This window comes from Athene noctua, unplaced genomic scaffold (assembly GCF_965140245.1).
Source record: "Athene noctua unplaced genomic scaffold, bAthNoc1.hap1.1 HAP1_HAP1_scaffold_48, whole genome shotgun sequence".
Classification (NCBI taxonomy): Eukaryota; Metazoa; Chordata; class Aves; order Strigiformes; family Strigidae; genus Athene; species Athene noctua.
This window is the reverse complement of record NW_027437543.1, coordinates 160,686-183,081: the sequence shown is the minus strand read 5'-3', so window position 1 is coordinate 183,081 and position 22,396 is coordinate 160,686. Positions and strand designations below refer to the sequence as shown.

The following is a 22,396-nucleotide window of genomic DNA, read 5'->3' as shown; positions in this document are numbered from 1 at the left end:
CATGGAATGTAAAAATGAGATTTTGGACCATAAAAATAAGGCCTAATTCTAGAAAAATGAGGATTTTCACAAAAAACAGGTACTTTTTGACCTTGAAATGAGGTATGGTAGGCATTATCTGTGAAAAATGAATGCTTGGACTGTAAAGGTGAGGTTTTGGACTATAAGAATGCAGACGTAGAGTAGAATAATGAGGATTATCAAGGAAAACATGGTGCTTTTTGACCTTGTTATGGGTTTTGTCCCTCAATTTGAGGGATTTTCTGTGAAAAATGAATGCTTGGAGGATAAAAATGAGCTTTTGGACCATAAAAATGAGGCCTAATTTTAGAAAAATGAGGGTTTGCACACAAAGAATGTGCTTTTTCACCTTGAAATAGGATTTCTACTCAAGAAGTGAGGGATTGCTGTGAAAAATGAGTTCTTGGCATCTAAAAATGAGCTTTTGGACCATAAAAATGAGAACTAATTGTAGAAAAATGAGGATTTTTTTTAAAAAAAAACCATGTGCTTTTTCACCTTGAAATGGGATGTGCTCGAAAAGTGAGGGATTGTCTGTAAAAAATGAGTGCTTGGTGTCTAAAAATGAGCATTTGGACCATAAAAATGAGGCCTAATTGTAAAAAAATGAGGATTTAAAAAAATAAACAGGTGCTTTTTGATCTTGAAATGGGATTTGGACTCAAAAAGTGTGGGATTGTCTGTGAGAAATGTATGATTGGATATTCAAATGAGTTTTGCACCATAAAAATGAGGCCTAATTGTAGAAAAATGAGGATTTTCACACCCAGAATGTGCTTTTTCACCTTGAAATGGGATTTGTGCTCAAAAAGTGAGGGATTGTCTGTGAAGAATGAATGCATGGAGCGTAAAAATGAACTTTTGCACCATAAAATGAGGCCTAATTTTAGAAAAATGAGGATTTTCACACAAAACAGGTGGTTTTAGGCCTTGAAATGGGGTATAGTAGGCATTATCTCTGAAACATGAATGCTTGGACTATAAAAATGAGATTTTGGACCCTAAAAATTAGGCCCAATTGTAGGAAAATGAGGAATATCAGGAAAATAATGGTGCTTTTCGATCTTGAAATAGGTTTTGTGCCCTAAATTTGAGGCATTCTCTGTGAAAAATAAATGTTTGCAATATAAAAATCTGATTTTGCACCATAAAAATGAGGCCTATTTGTAGAAAAATGAGGATTATTACACAAAACAGGTGCTTTTAGGCCTTGAAACGGGGTAGAGTAGGCATTATATGAGAAAAATGAATGATTGGATTCTAAAAATGAGGATTTTGACAATAAAAATAGAGGCCTTATCGAAGAAAAATGAGGAATATCAGGAAAATAATGGTGCTTTTTGATCCTGAAATAGGTTTTGTGCCCTAAATGTGAGGGATTCTCTGTGAAAATTGAATGCTTGCACAATAAAAATGAGCTTTTGCACCCTAAAAATTAGGCCTACTTGTAGAAAAATGAGGATTTTCACGCAAAGAAGGTTCTTTTTCACCTTGAAATGGAATTTGTGGCCGAAAAGTGAGGGATCGTCTGTGAAAAATGAATGCAGGGATTATGAAAATGAGATTTCAGAGCCTACAAATTCGGATTTAATGTAGAATAATGAGGAATATCAGGAAAATAATGGTGCTTTTTCATCTTGAAATAGGATTTGTGCCCTAAATGTGAGGGATTGTCTTTGAAAAATTAATGCTTGGAGTATAAAAATGAGCTTTTGGACCCTAAAAATGAGGCCTAATTTTTGAAAAATGAGGGTTTTCACACAAAGAAGGTTCTTTTTCAACTTGAAATGGGATATGTGCCCGAAAAGTGAGGGATCATCTCTGGAAAATGAATGCATGGGGTATAAAAATGAGATTTTGGACCATAAAAATGAGGCCCAATTGTAGAAAAATGAGGATTATCAGGAAAAGAATGGAGCTTTTTGATCTAGAAATAGGATTTGTGCCCTAAATGTGAGAGATTGTCTGTGAAAAATGAATGCATGGAATGTAAAAATGAGATTTCGGACCATAAAAATAAGGCCTAATTCTAGAAAAATGAGGATTTTCACAAAAAACAGGTACTTTTTGACCTTGAAATGAGGTATGGTAGGCATTATCTGTGAAAAATGAATGCTTGGACTGTAAAGGTGAGGTTTTGGACTATAAGAATGCAGACGTAGAGTAGAATAATGAGGATTATCAAGGAAAACATGGTGCTTTTTGACCTTGTTATGGGTTTTGTCCCTCAATTTGAGGGATTTTCTGTGAAAAATGAATGCTTGGAGTATAAAAATGAGCTTTTGGACCACAAAAATGAGAAGTAATTGTAGAAAAATGAGGATTTTCAAACAATAGAGGTGCATTTATAGCTTGAAATGGGGTAGAGTAATTATTATCTGTAAAAAATGAATGCTTGGACTATAAAAATGAGATTTTGGACCATAAAAATGATGCCTAATTGTAGAAAAATGAGTATTTTCACACAGAGAAGGTTCTTTTTCACCATGAAATGGGATTTGTGGCGGAAAAGTGAGGGATCGTCTGTGAAAAATGAATGTATGGATTATGAAAATGAGATTTCAGAGCCTACAAATTAGGATTTAATGTAGAATAATGAGGATTATCTGGAAAATAACGGTGCTTTTTGATCTTGAAATAGGTATTGTGCCCTAAATGTGAGGGATTCTCTGTGAAAAATGAATGCTTGGAGTATAAAAATGAGCCTTTGTACCATTAAAATGATAACTAATTCTAGAAAAATGAGGATTTTCACATAAAACAGGTGCATTTAGGCCTTCAAATGGGGTTGAGTAGTCATTATCTCTGTAAAATGAATGATTGGAGTATAAAACTGAGGATTTGGACATTAAAAATATAGGACTTCCTGCAGAAAAATGAGGAATCTCAGGAAAATAATGTAGCTTTTTGATCTTGAGATAGGTTTTGTGCCCTAAATATGAGGGATTGTCTGTGAAAAATGAATCCCTGCAGTATAAAAATGAGCTTTTGAACCATAAAAATGAGGCGTAATTGTAGAAAAATGAGGATTTTCACACAAAGAAGGAGCTTTTTCACCTTGAATTGGGATTTGTTGCCGAAAAGTGAGGGATCGTCTGTGAAAAATGAATGAATGGAGTATGAAAATGAGATTTTGTACCATAAAATGAGGACTAATTTTTGAAAAATGAGGATTATTACACAAAACAGGTTCTTTTAGACCTTGAAATGGGGTAGAGTAGGCATTATCTCTGAAAAATGAATGCTTGGATTCTAAAAATGAGGATTTGGACAATAAAAATAGAGGCGTTATTGCAGAAAAATGAGGAATATCAGGAAAATAATGGGGCTTTTTGATCTTGAAATAGGTTTTGTGCCCTAAATGTGAGGGATCGTTTGTGAAAATGAATGCTTGCAGATAAAAATGAGCTTTTCGACAATAAAAATGATATCTAATTGTAGAAAAATGAGAATTTTCACACAAAACAGGTGCTTTTAGCGCTTGAAATGGGGTAGAGTATGCATTATCTGTGAAAAATGAATGCTTGGACTATAAAAATGAGGATTTGGACAATAAAAATAGAGGCCTTATTGAAGAAAAATGATGAATATCAGGAAAATAATGGTGCTTTTTGATCTTGAAATAGGTTTTGTGCCCTAAATGTGAGGGATTGGCTGTGAAAAATGAGTGCTTATAGTAAAAAAAGAGATTTTGCACCATGAAAATGAAAATTAATTGTAGAAAAATGAGGATTTTCAAACAAAAGTGGTGCTTATAGGCCTTGAAATGGGGTAGAGTAATTATTATCTGTGAAAAATGAATGCTTGCATTATAAAAATGAGATTTTGGACCATAAAAATGAGATTTTGGACCATAAAAATGAGAAGCAAATGTAGAAATATGAGGATTTTCACACAGAGAAGGTGTTTTTTCACCTTGAAATCGGATTTGTGTCTGGAAAGTGAGGGATCATCTGTGAAAAATGAATGCATGGAGTATAAAAATGAACTTTTCTACCATAAAAATGAGGCCCAATTGTATAAAAATTAGGATTTTCAGACAAAACGTGATTTTAGGCCTTGAAATGGGGCATAGTAGGCATTATCTGTGAATAATGTATGCTTGGAGTGTAAAAATGAAGATTTGGACAATAAAAAAACAGGCCTTACTGTAGAAAAATGAGGAATATCAGGAAAAGAATGGAGCTTTTTGATCTTGAAATAGGTTTTGTGCCCTAAATGTGAGGGATTGTCTGTGAAAAATGAATGCTTGGAGTATAAAAATGAGCTTTTGGACCATAAAAATGAGTCCTACTTGTAGTATAATGAGGATTTTCCCTTTCAAAACAGGTGCTTTTATGCATTGAAATGGGGTATATTAGTCATTATTTGTGAAAAATGAATGCTTGGACTATAATAATTAGGATTTGGACAATAAAAATAGAGGCCTTGTTGTAGAAATATGAGGAATATCAGGAAATTAATAGTGTTTTTTGATCTTGAAATAGGTTTTGTGCCCTAAATGTGAGGGATTGTCTGTGAAAAATGAATGCTTGGAGTATAAAAATGAGCTTTTGGAGCCTGTAAATGAGGCCTAATTGTAGAAAAATCAGGATTATGAGGAATTGATAAATTTCTGAATTGCCGAATTTTTGAAACACTTTCCCGCTAATCCCCGGGTTACTGGAGCCGGTAGTCAGCACATGTGAGTGAAGCAACATTTTCTCCCTCTGGTGAAATGCCTGCCTGTATCTTTGAACAGTGGTGTAATTCACAACCCCCTTTTGTCTTAAATATCGCTGAAAATACGATCCATGGTTCAGATGGCCATCAAATCCCCTTCAAATTTTCTCCAAATTCGGGGATGAAAGGGGGGTCCAGTCTGTGGGGGGTGTGGGGGCACCTGTGTGTGACAGGGGTCGGGATGGGGGGATGTGGGGCCTCTTCTGTGTGAGGGGGTGTGAGCTGTGGGCTGCCGGTGGGTAACGGCGAGGTCTGCCTGGGGCAGCGCTGAGGCAGCTCCCCTGAGAGTGGGGGGCGCGTGGGGGGAGCTGTGGAGACCCCCCCGGGGCGGGATGGGGGTGCTGGCTGGGGGGAGCTGTGGGAACAGCAGCATATTCTGGGGACAGGACTAGAAGAAAAAGTCACAAGTGTTATCTCTTTCACATTTGGAATTAACATGGAGATGTACTGAACCCCCACGATGTGGCTGTCCAGATAAAAAATAACTCAGCTGACATCCCGGGACGCGTGTGGGGCTGCTCCCTGGGACCTCAGGGCCCTGCAGCAGGGCTCAGGACAGTCTGGGACGGGTCTGGAAGGAATCTTGCGCAGATCCCAGAGAAGAGAGCATGCTTGCAGGGATAAAAACCTCTGTTTATCTTCCTTGGAGAAGTCTGGGGCTGCCACCCAGGCTTAGACCTCACAAAAGCAGAGGTGAACAGACTCCCAAAATTCGCTTGGGAGGAGGCTCGGGTGGATCCTGGAGCAAAAACCTTCCCTTAGAGGACAAAACGCATCTCGGGTATCTTCCTTGGAGGAGTCTGGGTTTGCTACCCAGGATTATGCCTGCCTAAAGCAGGGGTGAAAAGGCTCCAGGACATGCCTGGGAGGAATCTTGGTTGGATACTGGAGGAGAGAGATTTCCTCATGAGTTACAAAACATTCCTGGTGCAATCTTTGGAGGAGTCTGGGGGTGCTCCCTGGGATCTTATATCCCTGCAGCAGGGCCAGGGCAGTCTGGGACATGTCTGTCAGGGAGAAATACCTCCGGGCATCTTGCTTGGAGGAGTCTGGGGCTGGTACCAGCCCCTAACGCTGCCCCTGGAGAAAGGGAGAGGAGGAGGAAGCCGACAGATGAGGTGGAATCTCCCAGGGTAGATATTAAAAGACAACTTTATTGTGCCGGTGGAGGGGGATCAGGGTCATCACGCGGGGAAGGCGCACGGCTGGTCCCACCTCAGCGTCTGGGCCGGCTGAAAGGGTTTTGGGCCCGACGTTCCAGGCGGGAGCGGTGCCTCCTCTGCACGGGCCCACGGGGGCTGGAGCTGCTGCCCTTGAGCACTGAGTAGGGGCAGGAGGACTCTGCTGGCAGCTGGCTGGCGGTGCCGGGGCTGCTGCTCTCCAACCTCATGGGAATTCGGATGCCCATGAGGAGCGTATCAAAGGTAAAGTCACACTTGTGTCTGCAGTGAGGGCAGCTGAAGGAACTAAGCAGTGTACCGAGCCTGGCCCTGCAGCGGAAACAAAAGGAGAAGGGGTTAGACCCTGGTGCTGCCCAGCTCCTGCCGTGTCCGGGGGTGAGGGAACGGCTCCTACCTGGATGAAGTCCCGGTGGAACCAGGCGTGTTTGCACGCAGGGCACACCAAGGTGTGGAAGGACTTTCTGTCCCCCACAGGCTCCAGGCAGATGAGGCAGTCGGTGTTCTCCTCCGGAGCCGCCTCCACCTGCTGCTCTGGGCGGTGCTCCCTGCAGAAGCACCTGGGGGGCAGAGGGAAGGGATGGGTGAGGTGAGAAGTGCTGGGTAACGGTCAGCACCCCACCAGAATTCCCTGCAGGCTGTGAGGAACCCTGCTGCACCCAGGGCAGACACAAACCCTGTTCGGAAGAACCTCTGGCACGGATCAGCTCCAGGCAGGGGTGGACAAGGCCCTCTGAGGTCCTCTCCGGCTGTTCCTGTCAGTCCACGCTCCGTGACAGAAACCCCCTGGGTCAGAGCTGCCCGGGCTGAGGCGTTCACGGGAGGAAACTCTGCCATAAGCTCCGGCAGGAGCAGCAGCCCGGGCAGTTTGTCTCTGGGCTCTGTCTGCCATTAGCGATGGGATTCACCCACCAAACGGCTCCCGGCCCCCCACAAATACCCAGCCCCATGCCGGGGGAGGGACGGGGAGCTGCTCCCAGTGCCCCGGCCCCGGCCCTCTGACAGCAGAGCCGCTGACTTTAGGGCTGTGCCGGCAGCGCCAGGCTCACTGCGGAACCCACCCGAAGCCCTTTGGCACTAACGGCCCCGCTGGAGATGCCTCAGGGCTCGGGAGCTACAGCGAGAGGCAAAACGGGGTTCAAGCGGCCCCAGTGCCCGGGGTCGCTGCTCCCCCGGGCGGGCTGAAGGACGGTGCCTTCCAGCCCCGAACCGCCGCTCCCCCCGTGTCAGCTCCCCGGGAATTCAGCACCACGAGAGCCCGGACAGGCCGCGGGGCCGCGGCGGGGGGAAGCCGCCTCTCGGGGTTTTTGCCCTTCTCCCGCCCGAAGCTCCCGCCGCTCCGGGGTGCCGCTGTACTCACCCCGAGCGGCTGCTCCCGCGCAGGGGCCGGCCGAGGCTCCCTCCTCCCGGGGGTGCCCGCGGGGGGGCCGGCGGGGGCCGGGCGGAGCGGCGCTTCGCTCCCGCGGAGGGCGCCGGGCGCGGGGGGGGCGGTTTCCCCGCCGCCTCCTCCCGGCGCCGGGGCTGCGGGGCCGGCGGGGGGCGGGGGGCGGTTCTCGGCGCGGGGCCGGGACGCGGCTTCCGCCCGGCAAAGGCGGCCGGTTCGCCGCCGCCGGCAGCGAGAGAGCCGCTCCGCCCCGCCCCGCCCCGCTCCCCCCGCCGGCGCCCGGGGCTCAGCGTCCCGGCCCCCCCCGCCGCTGCCCCGGCCCCGCCGCCGCTGCCTGCCGACCCCCCCCGCCAGCGCCGGCCCCGGCGGGAACCTCCGCGGGTGCTGCCGCCGCCTCCGCCGCTGGGAGCGGGCTGAGGGGAGGGGCGGGGCCAGGAGACATCGGCAGCGAGGGAGGGGCGGGGCCAGGAGACATCGGCAGCGAGGGAGGGGCGGGGCCAGGAGACATTGGCATCTGAGGGGAGGGGCGGGGCCATCAGCCCATTGGCAGCGGAGCGGAGGGGCGGGGCCATCAGCCCCTCTGGCCGTTCCCGCCCCCAGCCGACACTCTCCGCAGGCCCCAGAGAGCGGTTCCCCTGCAGCCGCTTCAGGGGGAAACGCGCCACGGCCCGGTGTCAGTCAGACGAAGCGTCTGCGGCCCAGAAAAGGGCCAATACAGAGCCCGCGCACACTCTGCAAACCCCGACGCCGGGCCCCGGCCGGGACTGGGGGCAGAGGCGGGCGAGCGCCCTGCAGGAAGGGCCGAGGGCGCGGCAGTGCGATGTGTGCCTCGAGGGTTGGGTTTTAGGTGAAAAGAGCCGATGGATGGAACTGTATGACGTTAACTGCCAACTAAGGCTGTTCTTGCATCGCGTCATCGCTCCGGCTGACAGAGCTTCCCCTAACGGCCTGACGTGACTAGAAAAGATGAACTTTGGCAGGGTCAGCACTGATGGCAGCACCTGGTGCCCGGCAGCGCCCTGCAGATGGACACCTTCGCCCTGCAGACTGCGAGCGGGGACCGCGCCAGAGGCACCGGCTCCGCCTGTGGCAGAGACTTCACGCCATCGTCCCGCTGAGCCCGAGGTCACCCGCTCCGCCGACGGAGCCAACTCCGCCTCATCCCTCCTGCCTGCAAAGCCTGTCCTGAGAGATGGAAGCCAAAGTTATGGGCTAAATGATCTCACTGCACAGTTTGGAGGGGTGGCCCACAGACGAAGGGAATGAGATCTGTGGAGACACATTTGAGAGCAGGGAATGGGACGGGGATTCCTTAGAATGTCTTGGCAACCTGAGCATGACGTGAACGGTATATAAATGGTGTAACGTAAGGGGTGGAGCCTGCCCTGGTTTCACTGGGATAGAGTTAATTTTTCTCCTCAGCAGCTCGACTAGCGCTGTGTTTTGGATTCCGTACGGGATTTGCCATGAGAAGAATGCTGATCCTACAGGGGTTGATGTCAGAGATCAAGGTCTCGGCGGGGGCAGAGCCAGAGCCCCAACTTAGCCAGCGGCATGTCCCATCTCCTGTAACGTCGTGCTCAGGGTGTCAAGGAGGGGCGGCTGGGAAGCGGGGGGTTCTCTCCTGCACCTGGGACTGCGAGTGCGGGGTCTCGGTTTTTGGGGATCGCTGGCTGGGAAGGGGCTGGGTATCAGCGGGCGGGTGGTGAGCAATCACAGGGTGCAGCGCCCCTTTGTACTTTCCCTCACTGTCACTGTTTTATCACAATTGCTAGTGACACTGAGCGGAACCTGTAAGGAAAAGGAGCTTTGCCCCCGGTGTGACCCTTCCCCGGGGAGACTGAGCCGGCTGCGGGGCCAGCGAGGCCCGAAGCACCCGGCCATGGCGCTGGGCAGCCGGCCAAGGCCAGCCCGCAAGGAGGGAGGGCTGGGCAAGGGGCTGCCAGGCCCCGGGGGAAGAAACCCTCTGGGCCCGGCCCCTAACGCTGCCCCTGGAGAAAGGGAGAGGAGGAGGAAGGTGACAATTGAAGTGGAAACTCCCAGGGTAGATATTAAGACAGCTTTATTGTGCCGGTGGAGGGGGATCGGGGCCATCATGTAGGGACGGTGCACGGCTGGTCCTGTGCCTGCGTCTGGGCCGGCTGAAAGGGTTTTGGGCCCGACGTTCCATGCGGGAGAGGTGCCTCCTCCGCATGGGCCCACTGTGGCTGGAGCTGCTGCCACTCACGATTGCTGGAGAGGGGCAGGAGGACTCTGCTGGCAGCTGGCTGGCGGTGCTGGGGCTGCTGCTCTCCAGCACTGGGGAGCCCTGGGACGTCCCCAGTGCTGCCGGGTTGGGGTTGCTGATCTCAGTCCTTGGTGCTCTCATGGGGCTCCTCTCCCGGCGTGTTCTGGGCCGGCTGTAGGGCGTCTGGGCATGACGTTGCACCTGGGAGCGGCGTTGCCTGTGGTCAGGCCCAGGTGAATAGGAGCTGCTACTGCCCTCAAGCGCTGGGGAGTCGTGGGAAAGCTCTGATGCCGCCTGTCTGCCAGTGCTGGGGCTGCTGCTCTCTGGTGGAGGTGAGACATCGGATGGCCCCAGTTCTGACGGGCTACCAGTGCCAGAGCCAGCGAGCCCTGAGCTGTCAGTGGAGGCTGTAAGGGGGAGCAGGAAGGTCAGGGGCACAGAGGCCACAGTGGAGAGGCCAGAGCGGTGCCCCCAGCCCTCCTGGGGCAGAGAGGCTCTGCCAAGCCCAGCCTGGGCACCCGCTGCCAGGCCTTGCCTGGGCCCTGGCCCCAGCCCAGGGGCATGAAGGGTCTTTGCCTCTTACCATTGCCCTGGCCAGCACAGCTCTCACACTCCCAGCTGGTTCTGCTGTTCCTGATGTTGGAGCAGCGCCGGTGGGTGCCTTCGGCAGCGCAGGAGCTGCACAGGAGCAGTTCCCAGGGCCTGGGGAACAAAAGGGTTCATGGCTGTGAGGACAAAGTGGCCACACACGGGGTTGTGCGGCACAGCTCCTGTTCTCAGTCCTTCTGCTCCGAGGTCTCGGTGAGGCAGAGATCCCGTGCAGAGCCCAGGGTGCTGCTTTGGCAACTTACCCCCGTTCCTCTGCGTGCTCCCTGCCCCCGGGACACAGGCACTCACGGGCATCACAGCGGCTGTGCGTCTCAATTAGTATTTCCTCTTGAGGCTCATTCTCCCACATTGGCAATCTGATGGAGAAAGGGAAATGGCTGAGCCCCTGCTGCCCCGGCATGAGGCCGATGCAGGGCAGCCCTGCTCCTCCCCCCTGCCCGGTTCCCAGCTCCTCCGTGAAGCTGAAGCCCAGGCAGACGGGACAGCGGAGGGGCAGGACTGCAGGGGCAGCCCCGGGCACGGCACAGGGCTTGCAGCCTCCTGTGCTGTGAGCCGGCAGGACACCAACCTCATGGGAATTCGGATGCCCATGAGGAGCATATCAAAGGTAAAGTCATGCTTGTCTCTGCAGTGAGGGCAGCTGAATGAACTCAGAGCAGTGTACCGAGCCTGGCCCTGCAGCGGAAACAAAAGGAGAAGGGGTTAGACCCTGGTGCTGCCCAGCTCCTGCCGTGTCCGGGGTTGAGGGAACGGCTCCTACCTGGATGCAGCCCCGGTGGAACCAGGCGTGTTTGCAGACGGGGCACACCAAGGTGTGGAAGGACTTTCTGTCCCCCACAGGCTCCAGGCAGATGAGGCACTCGGTGTTCTCCTCCAGAGCCGCCTCCACCTGCTGCTCTGGGCGGTGCTCCCTGCAGAAGCACCTGGGGGGCAGAGGGAAGGGATGGGTGAGGTGAGAAGTGCTGGGTCCTCCCCCGGTGGGGGCGAGGAGGGGGCAGGAGGTACCTGTGCGGAAGGAAGTACTGGGTGACGCATTCACCCTCGATGGCACAGGGCAGGTGGAAGCTGCGGCCGCAGCCCTCCCGGCAGCAGGTGATGGCGGCCCCGCTCTGCCTGCAGACGAAGCATCTCTGGAAAGAGCAGAGCAGCCCCGTCAGCGGCAGCCTCAGGGCCTCCCCAGCCAGCCCAACGCCTCCGGGCAGGGCGCAGGATGTGGCCGCTGCTGGGCCACAGCCCACAGATCCGCCCGGCGCCCCAGGCTCCTGGGCTGGAGCTCTGTGGAGCTGCTGGGAGCAAGGCTTTTGTCCCGGGGCTGCTTGGAGGGGCTGGGAGTTCTTCCCTGGGCTCTGGGCTAAGCTCCCCCAGACCTCTCCTCACACAAATCTCGCTGACCTTGTCAGGTCCTCACCTTCTGCGCTGCCTGCTCGACTATAGGTGGAATGTCCTCAGGGATAAAATTCACCCACCCTGTTTGCTCATCCTGCCAGTGAAAAAGCTTGCTGGCAAAAATCTGCAAAAGAGAGGAGGAGTTGCTGAGTAGATTTTGGCCGGGAGTGCATGTCTTGGAGATGAAGGGAGACCCAGGGCACTCACCAGGCAAAAGAGATGGACACAGAGCCCTTCAAGCTCAATCTTCTTGCAGAGATCTGGGTTCACCTCTGCTCGGCCACACAGCACACACACTGGAGGGGAGAGAGCAAACGCCGGCGGGAATGAGCACCTCTGTGGGGCTGGGGGAAGCGTCCCTGAGGGATCGTCCCCAGGGCCCTGCTCCGTCCCTGAGGGGCTGAGGGGCAGGGCTGGGGGCCGTGGCGAGGAAGGGGCATCGCAGGCACTGCCTCCCCCTGCCACCGCGCTCGGCCCCACGCTGACCCCCAACAGCCCCTCTGCTGTGCTGCGGGAGGGAACCTTTGCTCTCACCCTGCTCCATCGAGTCGGGGGCCTCCTCCTCTCGCCTCTCAGAAATGGTGCAAGTGCACACGAGCGTTGGGAGCGTCCCTGTCCCAGCAGCACCGGGGTGTCTCTCCCAGATGCTCCTCGGCTGGCTCTGAGGGAGAAGCGGGGCGCGGGTCAGCTCTCAGCACAGCCCCGGCGCCCCGAGGTGTGGGACCCCCCACTCTTCCCTCAGCAGCCCCCGACCAGCCCCTTCCCTGCCCTGCTCTCTCCTCACCTCCCAGGTCGCACTGACGCACGGCTGGAACCCAGCGACCCTTGTTAGAGGCTTGTTGCCGTGGGGCACAGCGGCCATTGTGACATCAGCACCCCCATAGATGGGCCGGGACAGCTTTGGCAGGTTACCGTGGTACGGTGACATCCTCACCCCCACATACAGGCAGGGATGCCCTCAGCCTCCTGCACCTCCTCTCAGATTTTTTACCACCCACCACACGGTGGAAGCCCCGGGGGAGTCCCGGGGGAAAGGGCCCTTTTCCGTGGCAATAAACTGCCTTCTGGAGTCAGCGTGAGCCCGGCCTTGGGGGTAGGAAACTCCCTGAATGAGCACTCGCGCCAGACCCAGCTGGGTCTGGTCACCCGTGTCACCCCCAAGGGTCCTGGCGTCCCCATCAGGGTGCCAGCAACGGTGTCCACGGCCCCACACTGTCCTCACACTATCCCCACACTGTCCCCATGGACCCCATGCCCCCCCGTGTCCCACCAAGGTCCCCATGTCCCCACACCCCACATGGTCCCATGTCCCGTGCCCCAGACTGTCCCCATGTCCCCCCACATTCCTGTGTCCCACACTGTTCCATGTCCCCCCATGGTCCCCACACCCCTGATGGTCCCTGTGCCCTTCATGTCCCCAAGCCCCACACTGTCCCCACATCGCCATACCCCCCACGGTCTCCCTGTGCCACGCTGTCCCCCTGCCCCACAGGTGATGACCTCCAGCCCCAGCCTGCTTCCCACGGCCACCTCCCTGGCACCACCACTGTCCCCAGTGACCAGCCTGTGGTCAAACTGGTGCCAGCGGCGCCCCCGGTCCCCAGTGCCACTGTCACCGGCAGCGTCCAGAAGTGCAGTGTCATGTCCCTGTCCCCAGCCAGTGACACCAAGGGGGCACTGGGACACCCACAGGTGCCACCACCCCAGCCTCCAGTGCTGTTTCCCCCCCAAATCAGAGCCTGGGGACAGTCCACAGCTGCCCCGTCCTCCTTTAGGAAAGCCAAGAGGATCCCCAGGCAGTGGCCCAGTCCCCCCAGTCTTCCCAGTGACATCAATGGGACCCTGCCTGTTGGTCTTCTGCTCTCCCCGTGTCTCCCCCGCAGTGTCCCCAAGTGTTCTGAGACCTCTCTATCGGGCTGCGGAGTGTCCTGGGGATCCCCAGTATCTCCCCCAGGTCTCCCAGTGTCCTGGGATTCCTCTATAAGGACAGGGGGTGGCCTGGGGTTCCCCCCATGTCCCCATGTTCCCCCCAGCAGTGTCCCCAGGTGACTTAGGGGTCCCCATGTTTTCCTGGGACCCCTCTATGGTGGATGGGTGGGGTTGCCTGGTGGTCCCACAGTGTTCCCTTCCTGTGTCTCCCTGTGTCACAGAACACCTCTGTGGGGACACAAAGAGTGGCCTGGGGATCCCCAAAGTGTCAGTGAGCATCCCCCAGTGTCCCCATATGTGTTCCCGTGTCTTCCAGTGTCCTCAATTGTCCTGGCACCCATCTATGAGGACAGGGGTTGGCCTGGGGGAGTCCCTCCATGTTCCTGGGGTCACCCAGTGTCCCCATGTGTTCCCCCCAGTCTCCCCCATTATCTGGCACCCTTCTATGGGGACACAGAGAATTGCCTGGGGGTTGCCAGAGTGTCCCTGAATGTCCCCCAGTTTCCCCATGTCCCCCTCCAATGTCTCCCAGTGTTCTCCTGTGTGCTGGGACCCTTCTGGACTGGGGGGGACAGGGAGTAACCTGGGTACCCCCAGATGTCCTCAAGGGTCCCAGGACCTACTTAACAGCCTGCCCACCCCCGGGAATCCCCTCAAACTATCTGCACCCACATCCTGTTAATAACCCAATGAACTCCCGGTGCCCCCAGTTCATCCTAGTGCCCCGCAGTGCAGCCCTGTCCCTCCATGTCCCGGGGTTCCTGGACATGCACCACAGCTTGTGCAAGTCCCAGGTATTGCACCAGAATTTGCACCAGCCCCAAACGTGGGACTTGCTTTTGTACAAGCCTGCACAGGCCTTTGCACAAGCTCCAAACTTTGCACACACTTTTGCACACGTTTGTACAAGTCCCAAACATTGCATGAGCCATTTGCCCAGCCCTCAAGCTCGCACGAGCCTTTATACAAGCCCCAACCTTTGCACACCCACTTGCACAAGCCCCACCGTTATTCAAATCTTCCCTTCCCCCCCCGCCAAGGGGAGGGCAGTGTTTGGGGGTGGACCCAGAGTGGTACCAGCTCCATTAAACCAGCAGCTCCCAGTTCCCCGCCCCTCTTCCTCCGGCTCCCAGTGCCCCTCTCCGCTCCCGCTGACCACCCCCAACTCCAGTGCCCCCCCCCGGCCATGCCCCGCGCTCCGCCTCCCCCTTCACTGCCAGCTCCAGACCACGGCAGTGCTGCAATGGCTCTGCTCCTGCCTCATCCTCGGTGAGCAGCAGGGGGAGGGGGCGCATATTTGGCAATTTGGGGAGGGGTGGGTGTTCCCCAAATCCCCCTGACCCCCCATGGCTGCCTCCTCCCCCTCCTAGACGCCTGGGTGCCTTAGGGCCGCCCTGTGTGCAACACCCTTCAATCCCCCCCCAGGCTGGGAGATTCGAGGTAGCAAAAGGGGGTCTGGGGAGGTGGGTAGCCCTAAGCGGGAGGCCCCCTTTGCCCTGCTTCCTGGGTGCCTGGGTCCTTCAGGGCAGCTTTGCACCTGCAGCAACCTCCCCTCACTTCAGATGTAGTGTCAGCGTTCACCCAAGCGATGACAAAATCTTCTGGTCGGTCATTATACGTGTACGAATCACCACACAAAGCTCTAATTCTCATTTTGGGGACAAAGAGCCATCTTCTAGATTTTCACACATCGCTGAACTTCAGAGACCCTTGCCTGCTGGTACTCTGCTCGTCACTAAGACAATTACTTTTGTTTGTGCCTTCTGTGCTCTTTTCCTGAGGAAAAGAAGGGACCCGCATGTGGTGGGTTGATCCCAGCCAGAAAAAGCCCGACCCAGGGATGGAACAGCTGATTTCAGCGGCCGCCTTTAAATCAAGAACAGAGGTGGTCAGGGGCATGGGAATGGAGGTGGGGAGGAGGGGTTGTGGAGAACACTAGAAGGATCACAGAATCACAGAATCACTCAGGCTGGAGAAGCCCCTTGTGATCATCGAGTCCAACCCTCAGCCCGAGTCTACAAAGTTCTCCCCTACCCCACATCCCCCCACAGCTCATCCCAACGGCCCTTAAACACCCCCAGGGATGGGGACTCCCCCCCCCTCCCTGGGCAGACTGTTCCACTGTCCGACAAATCTATTCTGTGAAAAATTTTTTCCTAATGTCCAGTCTGACCCTCCCCTGTTGCAGTTTAAAGCTGTTCCCTCTTGTTCTATTGCTAATTCCCTGTGAGAAGATATAGGAGAGACATCAGCCTGTCAGCTCAGCCCCTGAGAAGCAGTAGGGCTTTGATAGAAACAGGTCTTTGATGAAAAACAGGCCCTGGAAAAAAGAAAAGGAACTGCTGAGTTATGCCAAGGTGGCAGGGAAAACAACGGACAGCTGCAACTCTGAACTGTGAAAAGCTACTGCTGCGTGAACAGTGCGTGAACAAGAAGGTGATTGGTCTGCACAGCACATGTTAGAGTGGTCTTATGCTGATAGGAGAAAAGACTGAGAGCTGTCTAATTGCTGATTTGCTAATTATGAAGTAAGAGCTTTAACGAGGACATAAGTATGTACTATGGTAACAATAAATGCCCCCTGCCCTGCCGAAAAAAAAAAAAAAGAGAACACTCTGACTTGTTACTTCAGCCGCTACCAGAAGAGCCCAGCCCCAGCCTCTCTGCAACGCCCTGTCAGGAGCTGCAGAGAGGGATGAGGGCTCCCCTCAGCCTCCTCCTCCTCACACTGAACACTCCCAGCTCCTTCCATGGCGCCTCACAGGATTTATTCTCCAGGCCCTCCCCAGCCTCGTTGCCCTCCTCTGCCCTCGCTCCAGCCCCTCCAGATCCCTCTCGTATTGAGATGCCCAAAGCTGGACACAGCCCTCCAGGTGTGGCCTCCCCAGTGCCGAGCACAGGGGGACTGTCACCTCCCTGCTCCTGCTGGTCACACTAGTTCTAATCCAAGCCAGGAGGCGTTGGCTTTCTTGGCCACCTGAGCCAAGAACTTCTGGCTTATGTTCAGCTGCTTGTCACTGAGAACCCCCAGATCCTTCTCTTCCAGACAGCTCCACCACTCGTCCCCGAGCCTGTCGCCATGCAGGGGGTGGTTGTGGCCCAAGGGCAGGACCTGGCACTTGCACTTGCTGAAGCTCATCCCGTTGACGTTGGCCACTGATCCAAGAAGGGTAAGTTCCTGCTTTTGTAATTCCAATGAGTCCCTTCTTTATCAGTTTCTTCCTTAACAAGCACATTCTTTTCTTCTGGCCTTCTTGCTTTTAGACATTGTAAGTCTTCTGACCCGAATGCTGGTTGTACCTTTGCATTGTCAGTGTGTGCGGAAAGTCCAGCGAGCCGGCATACGCACCCACACATTTTCATCTGCAAACACCTTGGAGAGTGCCCAGACATCTCCCAAGATGGGGTTTGGAGGCAGCAACTACATGCCCAGTATAAAGAGACTGAACACCTGGGGCTCAGCGGTGTGAAGACTTGGGACACTACAGGAGTAGTCTGAGCATGCTTGAAGAGAGCTTTCAGAGATAGTAGAGCTTTTCTTCATAGTGGAAAAAACATGATAAAGAAATAATGCCACAAAGTGCAGTTGGGGAGTTTGAGACTGGACACAAGGAGAAAAAAAATGTGACTCCAAGGGCAGTGCTATGGTGCAATGGTGAAGGGTCTGGAGAACATGTATTATGAGGAGAGGCTGAGGGAACTGGGGGGGTTTAGTCTGGAGGAGGCTGAGGGGAGACCTCCTGGCCCTCTGCAACTCCCTGCCAGGAGGGGGCAGAGAGGGGGGATGAGCCTCTGGAGCCAAGGAGCCAGCGCCAGGCCCCGAGGGAATGGCCTCAAGCTGCCCAGGGCAGGGTCAGGCTGGCTCTGAGGAAGGATTTCTGTGCAGAAGGGGCTGTTGGGCGTCAGAATGGGCTGCCCAGGGCAGGGGGGGAGTCCCCGTGATCCCTGGAGGGGTTGAAGAGTCGGGCTGAGCCAGCGCTGAGGGATCTGGGGGAGTTGGGAACGGTCAGGGTGAGGTTCATGGTAGGACTGGAGGAGCTTCAAGGTCTTTTCCAACCCAGATGATTCTGGGATTCTGTGATATCAGTAAAGGAAGGAAGATGCTTGGGTGAGAGCAAGGTGGGACAACTGGGTGGGTGACTACAGCCTGCAGAGAAAGAGTTTGATGTAACACCGTAGGACAGACTGTGGCGGAGGTGACAGAGGTCTGTGGAAAAGCTGAAAGCCTCCAACAAAGCCAGCCTCTTTCTGACTTTGTTATGGCTGCTATTTCTGCCACTGACGCCTCTGAGGAGGCACAGACCCCTGCAGCACTGGGGCCTCATCGCCCCCTTGTCCCTACTCAGGAGCCTGGCAGGTGCACATCTCCATCGCCCACTGCCCCAGGAAGAGCCCTGGGGAATGTGTGAGGGAGAGGATCTCCCTTCCCAGGGGCTGGGGGGCACGGCTTGGCCCTTTGGTTAATGGGCTCAGGACTTGCTCCTTTGGCTTCATGAAACACATCCAGGTTTACTCAGAATTAGAGCCACTTTTACTTTGCTTTTCCCTACCTGCCATCCCTGCCTCCACATTCCTGATCTAACCGGAGCCTGGGGAGGCTTTGTCACCAGTGTCCCTCAGTGGGACCCATTAAAGTCACAAGAAACTTTGTAGTTTGAATCTAACTTTGACTCCTTCAGAGGTTTCTTCAGCTTGTCTCCACGTCTGAGATTCACGGACTCAGCACCAACCCTACCTGAGGGGTCATTAAAATGCCTTGGGCTGGTTCTCTGCTGCAGAGCTGGGCCGGGCTCCTGGGCCGGAGGGAGCTGAGGGCAAGTGGTCAGCGCTGCAGAGAGACAGCGCTGCCCAGGAGCAGCTCCTCTGCAAAGGGCACCAGGGCTGAGGGCACTGCCTGCAGGTACATGAGAGGAGTGAGGCAGAGAGATTAAAGGTGGTCTGGGGTGGATGGATGGTTGACAGCTAACTGGGGGAGAAATCTTCAGAGCCCTTGACACAGTAAGTATCTCCATGCCTGGCAATGAATATGAGCTTCAGGGAGGGATCTGGTCAAGCCAGCACAGCCCCAGGAATCTCCCTCCTGACCAGAGGAGGAGGACGAGCTCCCGAGCAGGGCTTCCCTGCTGCGCTGCCAGAGGGACAGGCCATGGCTCTGCCTTCTCCCGGGGACGGCTGCGGGGGGGTGCAGCCGCGGGTGCAGCCGGGGGTGCCCAGGGTTGTCCTTCCGAGCAGGGTCCCTGCACCTCCGGGGCTGCGTGCTGGGGCAGGGACTCTGCCGCCGGCCAGGGTCAGCACTCAGCCTGCCCGGGGAGCTGCCCACGGCGCCGGGGGGAGCAGCTGTGGGGGGCAGGAGAGACCCCCGGCAGGGCAGGGTCCTGCTGCTGTCCCGACGGTGCTGTGTGGGTCAGGGTGGCTCATGGTTGTAGATCACCCCTGGACATTGGAAGAAGCAGCATTTCAAGAATAACATCAAGGCAGGGGCTACCTGGAAAGAAAGGGGCTTTCCGGGTGCTATCAGTTTCCTGCTTTGGTTGTGGGGGAATAGTAATGCAGCAGTCAGGTCTGGACAACACAAGGACACTCCTACAGCGTTACCCTGACAGAGCAATAGGTATTTTAGGAACTTGATAAAGTTCCTTCAGGTATTTATTTGCCTACAGAAAGGTCAATCATCTTGTCAGTATTTTCATGACAGCTCCAGGAGGGGACAGGTCCAGGTACCAAAGGACTGGCAGGGAGGGAGAGACAAAGGCTGACAGGAAGGGCTCCGAGCGGGCGGAGTTACTTGGGCACTGCCACATTAGCACTTCAGTGAAGGTACGTCCTACCTAACAACCCTCCCTGATCTCCTCTCACACCCAGCAGAGCCTCTGTTCTCAAGGCCATGGGCTCCAGGGCAGGAGCTGCCTCCTGTACAGGCAGAGCTGCAGCAGCGGAGACTCTCCCCAGTGCCCAGCTGTCCCTCCCTGGCCTGGCCTCCCTTGGCAGAAGCACTGGGCATTGCTCCTCGCTTCTGCCCCTGCCCCTGCTGCTGCTGCTCCTGTTTTCAGGCTCTCTGGGGATGGGGCTTTCAGCTGCAGCTCAGCAACTGGCCCTGCAGGCCCTGCCATGCAGATGTGTCCATGGCAGCAAGGTGCACAAACCCCTTCTAGCCTCTGGGTCTCTGGGAAACACTGCCCATGGGCTGGGGATAAAGGTGGCTCTTTTTGCCAGACATCCTATCTTCAAGGAATCAAAAAGCTCAGAGATCTTTACTGGGGAGGGGAGTTTTCAAGTGGGTTCCTCTGCTCTCAGCAGCATCCAATCTCCTGTCAAGGGAACAGCTGGGTGTGACCCTCCTGCAGATTCCAGAGGTGCCCGCCCAGGGCAGCTGAGAGCAAGTCTGATGGACAGCCTGGCTCTCCTCACTCTGCGCTCAGGCTCTGCCCGCTTGCACCCCCGCACTCTCCAGGGAGCACTTGTAGCAGAGCAGAAGTGTCCAGGCTGTGCCTTCAGCACGCACTCCTCAGGTAGGACAGGGCAGCAGGAGCCAAAGGCAGAAGAGCAAAGCCCCAGAGCTCTGCTCTGCAGCCGGGGGCCCTGGGAGGGACGAGGCTGAAATCTCTTGGATTTCATAAGTGGAGTTAATCAGCGATCACTGCGGGTTCCTCTCTGCCTGTTGGGGCACAGCAGGACTGACTCCTGCAGAGCCCCCAGCAGAATCCCTTGCTCCCCACTGCCCCCTCAGCCAGCTGCTGCAGAGCTGCACTCCAGGAGCTGCAGGAAGGTCATTCCAGATGGAGAGAGGCTGGAGGTTGGGGGTTCTGTCAGAACAGGATCGAAGTTTACCAAGAGAAAGCAGTCCTAACACGTCACTGCTTTTACCTCCTTTGGCAGGCCCCCATGCTCAGACAAAGCAAATGTCCAGCAGCAGCTCCGTAACCAAATTTCTCCTCCTGGCATTCGCAGACAGACGGGAGCTGCAGCTCTTGCACTTCTGGCTCTTCCTGGGCATCTCCCTGGCTGCCCTCCTGGGCAACGGCCTCATCATCACCGCCATCGCCTGTGACCACCGCCTGCACACCTCCATGTACTTCTTCCTCCTCGACCTCTCCCTCCTCGACCTGGGCTCCATTTCCACCACTCTCCCCAAAGCCACAGACAGTTCCCCCTGGGATATCAGGGACATTTCCTTCTCAGGATGTGCTGCCCAGTCTTTTTCTTTCTCTTCTTGATCACAGCAGAATTCTATCTCCTCACAGTCATGTCCTACGACCGCTACGTTGCCATCGGCAAACCCCTGCACTACAGGACCCTCCTGGGCATCAGAGCTTGTGTCCACATGGCAGCAGCTGCCTGGGGCACTGGGTTCCTCAATTCTCTCCTCCTGTACACAGCCAACACATTTTTACTACCGCTCTGCCAAGGCAATGCTGTGGACCAGTTCTTCTGTGAAATCCCCCAGATTCTCAACTCTCCTGCTCAGACTACTACTACTTCAGGGAAGCTGGGCTTCTTGTGGTCAGTGCCTGATTAGTTTATGTTGGGTTTATTTTCGTCATGCTGTCCTATGTGAGTATCTTGAGAGCTGTGCCGAGGAGGGGCAGCACAAAGCCTTTTCCACGTGCCTCCCTCAACTGGCTGTGGTCTCTCTGTTTATCAACATCTCATTTTTTGCCTATCTGAAGCCCCCCCTCCATCTCCTCCTCATCCCTGGCTCTGGTGATTGCAGTTCTGTACTCGATTCTGCCTCCAGCAGTGAACCCCGTAATTTACAGCATGAGGAACCAGGAACAGGAGGGGGCCCTCTGGAAGCTGTTTCCATGGACATTTTTCAGCAGGGATAAACTCCCCACATCTCCCTGCAGATGATTTCCAATGTCCCCCACACTAGGCCCGAGTTGTTTTTTTCTCTGTCTTACTATTATTACTACTATTGCTAATACTTCTATTATCATCATCATTATCCACACCATTATCACTATAATTGTCAATATGTTTCTGCACAAATATTTTGATTCATCCCACTTCTGCTGAGGCATTAATCTTTTCAGTTTCACCTGAAGCCCATAGAAAAGTCTTTCTCACTCTCTCGCAGCATCTCTGTAATAAACTGTAATCTCACCAGTAGAACAGTTGAAGGCTAGGATCTTCTTCCAGTGTGGATGTCAAGAATAGGCCAAAGGAATTAAATTCTGAAAAGAGATTTTTATTTTGTTATGATTCTCCATAGCTCCAGGAGCACAGAGCTCCCAGCCACCTTCTGATCTGTTGAGGCTGGCAGCTGGACTTCAGACTCCTCTGCCAGCGCTTTGTGGCGGTGAAGATGGTGAGTGGGCACTGAGGTGCATACTCAGGCCGGTCCCACATGGGAGGTGGCAGGCAATGCCCTTCAGGAGGGGAACCTGGAGCTGGCTGGAGAGCGTGGAGGATCTGCAGGGACAGCGCGTGCCTGGGGTGGGCAGGGAATGGAGCCCCACAAAATGTTCTCTGAGGTCGAGTCACCCAAAAGTGAAATGTTCAGTATGTTCAGCCCCGGTATCTGCAGGTGAATGAGGACTCTGCAGTCCCAGGGGAGGCAGAAGAGACCCGGCAGGCATGGGGAAGGGAGTCTGGAGGTGATTCATGTCACCATTAGTAAAATACAGCTGACAGAGCTAGAGGTACACCTGGTGCCTTTGAAAATGCTCCCCAGTCTCTCCAAGCACCACTGCCAGGTGCTCAGGACTAACCCAGCCTGCAGCCAGACAGGGCCCTTCCCCTGCTCCCTGTGAGAGCACCAGGATCCAAGAGTCTCCAGGGGTGGCAGAGAGGGCAGTGCAGGTCCCAGCACTCTCGGCAGTCCCTCCAGTGCCAAAGCAGCTCCAAATGCTTGGGATGGAACTCACTGAAATATCCAGTGAGCCTAAGGGGGAAAAAACCCAATAAAAATCCCCATGCTAGTGATCTCTAGCTCAGCTG

At 54.4% G+C, this 22,396-nt stretch overlaps 1 pseudogene; it reads left to right on the top strand.

The window, feature by feature from the left end:
* Positions 1-20,355: 20,355 nt before the first annotated feature.
* LOC141954976 (olfactory receptor 14J1-like) lies at positions 20,356-21,307 on the top strand (annotated as a pseudogene).
* Positions 21,308-22,396: the final 1,089 nt, after the last annotated feature.